The sequence below is a fragment of the Octodon degus genome, unplaced genomic scaffold (genome assembly GCF_000260255.1).
Source record: "Octodon degus isolate 3935 unplaced genomic scaffold, OctDeg1.0 scaffold00428, whole genome shotgun sequence".
NCBI lineage: Eukaryota > Metazoa > Chordata > Mammalia > Rodentia > Octodontidae > Octodon > Octodon degus.
The window spans coordinates 387858-391241 of record NW_004525004.1 but is presented as its reverse complement, the minus strand read 5'-3'; the positions used below and the strand labels follow the sequence as shown (position 1 = coordinate 391241).

General features: G+C 38.0%; 1 protein-coding gene across 1 annotated transcript in view; it reads right to left on the bottom strand.

Annotated features, from left to right (window-relative positions):
* LOC101573868 (cytochrome P450 2B4-like) overlaps nucleotides 1–3384 on the bottom strand; it is a 38135-nt gene that overhangs the window by 21338 nt on the left and 13413 nt on the right. The gene's annotated exons all lie outside the window — the stretch shown is intronic.

Below are 3384 nucleotides of genomic sequence, written 5' to 3'. Positions count from 1 at the left end.
AAGGAAGAAAGTAAAATAAAATAAAATAAAATAAAATAAAAGTCAACCCGTGCTGTCAGAATACGACAAGGTTTTCACTTCATTTACATTGCAATGACAATGCAAAGGATTCTCATTAGTTTGCTTGCTTCTATTCCTATTGACAGAGCACAGGTAACTCCATTTTCTTTTTCTAACTCCGTTTTCAAAGTCACTTAAGTTTACTTAAACTGCAGATGAACTCACCCCATTAATTCTGCCCATGAAGCTGACCTTAAACTTAGAGGACAAAAAAGGCCAGAACAGTAGGAACAGATGGTTAGAGAAATTAGGAGGTAAAGTAAATGTTAAAGACCAATGTCTGCATGACTTATAGGTGATCAACAGTATCTGGGTAATGGGATTTTTGGGACAATTATATGGAATTCTTGTAAAATTCCTGAGAATGAAGTAATGTGGTAATGTGGTTACCATGGGAACCGGAAAAAGTATATCACCTGGACATAAACTCAAAATGAGCACAAACATTTGGTTTTTCTGACTAAGCATAGGGTGTTGGTCACCAGCTTTCAATAAAGTGTATTTTTTCCTATGCTTTCAGTGTCTCACACGTACCTCTCTCTTGCTCAATTCTGCCAAAAGTTTATGCCACTTAAAATGATATTACCACAAACCAAATCACAACAATCCTATGAAAGTGTAAATTACTCACTATTCCTACATTCGTGAAGATCTCCCAGGAAACTATGTCATGGAGAAAGAGATCAAAGACTATACCATGGATTGTATAGCCCCATATAACCTGACCATATCAATTCTGTTTCTCTCCATCGTGCATCCTTGGCTCACTGATTCAGCAGCATGCTGCTGCCTAGACTTCTTCTTGTTCTCATCCTTGAAAAACACCTCTTCCTTTGGTACAGGCACCCACATCTTTCAGTCTCTGACCAGAAGCAAAGCAAGACAGTCTATCGCTGATCCCTGTCTAAAATGGTTCTTTCTACGTTCTAAAATATCATGCTGCTTTATATTAAAATAGCTTTAGTCTATGTGGCAACATCATTTCTATTTGTTTCTTTTTTATCTGTACCTCCAAGTGGACTGCCTTTAAGTCTACACAATGTATATGCCTTGTCCAAGATGCCACATTATCAATGCCCAAAATCTTCCCCGGGACATAGAAAGGGTCAAGGAAATTATTGTTGAATTAACAAAGAAATAAATTAGTGATCAAAATATCACATCCATGCAATGTCTCATTTAATCCTCAGAGCATTTATTATTATTATTATTAATATTATTCATTTTATTGAGAAATAAATAGCAATCAGACAGTTTCAAATCCAATTAATAGGGCAGTTTCAATAATTAATACAATGCATATTGTTGTCTTCATATTGGCAATTCATAGTACAAGATGAAGACATGATATCCTGTCCATACACTATTAGTACAAATCTTTCCTCCCATTGAATTAAGAGAAAGTAGCTGTATGTCTCTCCTATTTTGTATATACAGATACAAAATGGTTCTTCATTTGTGCCCCCTTTTTTCTAGTTTTGTCAGAGATGGGTATTCCATTGCCATTTAAATATTGTAGGTGTGTGAATTCAGCAAAATAATCCAATATAGTCTAGTAGTCCATAATAGTAGTGGCTTTTCCATACTACTGATAACATCAGTTGTTGACTTGAGTCTTTGCAGCTCAGCATATTAATATGGCTTTAATTTTCATACCTTATTATTATACTTTTCTGCTTGATGACTAAGACCAAGATAAAGCCCCTTTATCTTTTTCTTAGAGCAATCTTAAGAGCCTCATATTCTTGTTGTCACCATGGCACAGAATAGAAACTGTAAACCTCCAACTCCAAAAGGATTTGGGATGTTATTGGAGAAGAAAAAAAGAACATTGTCTCCATTCCCAGAGCTTCCCATCTTGAAACTAACATCTGTTGGTTCCCTGTCTTACGCAACCAAATCAAAAGGCAGATTGTGGATTCCTATATGGGCCTCGGAGAATCCATGGAAGAGCTCTAAGGGACCCTGTGTAGACTCAGAATGTTCTGAATTTAATCATATTCTCAGAAAGTGTAGTGATTAACAGACTATCAAGCAGTGTTCCTTTAGTATTGTGGAGATAAAAGGACCTGAAGACCTCCAGCTGCTCAATCCAGCTACCCTCCCACTGTCAGTGGGCCTGTAATTTGGAAACTTCTGATGTTGTGCCTCGCCATTGACATTAGTCCATTTTGTGCTGCCATATGTAAAAGACTGAGAGTGGGTAATTTGTGAAGAATGTAGATTTTCAATATAGTTCTTGAAGCCTGGAGGTCCAAAGTCAAATAGACCTGGACCTTGCATAGCATTTTTTGCTCTGATGTCCTGAATAGGCAGTAAAGGATAGGAAGCATGCATACGACTAAACTACCCTCCACAGGAAACACACTTCAGCGACAATCACGTTAATCAGGTCTCATGAAATAATCACCTTTCAAACATCCCACCTATGAGAACTGTTGCATTGTAAATCTCCAACAAATGAACTCTGAAGGATACATCCAGACCATAGTTTTCTACCTCAACCCCAAAATGTCCTGTCCTTTTCATGTGCAAAACACATTCACTCCATCACAATATGATCAAAAGTCATAACCCATTCCAGCATCAACACACAAGTCAGGGGCCTCATCAATGAAACCAAAGTATGATTTCTTCTGAAGCAAGCTCTCCTCCAGATATGAACTTAAAACAATGGTGAGACAGGTATAGGAGAGACCATTTCTAAAGGGAGAAAGAGGAGAGATAAATGGTGACTTGTTCCAGTAAGCCCAAAACCCAGCAAATGAAACAATATAGGACCTCTGTGCTATATAAAGAGCAACTTAAATGCAGACGTATGCACTTGAGGTCACCATGGACACAATAAAACACTTAAAGGAAGGGTGCCAGATCCATGGCCCCAAATACAGGCAGCCTTTCCCAAGTCCTGACCATTAAGTCCTGCTGAGTTACTTTCAGTGCCCCATTCATTTGATCTTTTGTTGACTCCTGTGTACATATTTACTGAGCCCATGTTGTGAGCCAAGTTCTTTGTTCAGCACAGTGATCAGGCAAATGTAACATTGACATGAACATTGCAAACAAGGAGAGGCAAGTGATGCAAAGAATTAAGGTGTCACCATGCATGATTTCACCTGCCATCCCAGTACTCGAGTGTCTCAGACAGGATAATCACTGTGAGTTTGAGCACAAACTGGGCTACAGAGAAAAACTCCGTTCTAGAAAAATAAACCTTATTGTAGGAATATGACCTTGTCTGAGGATCTATAAAGATTTCTCATGAGAAGTGATACTTGCATGGACACCTAAGAAACAATAAGAATGAAGAGAATGGGTGAATAG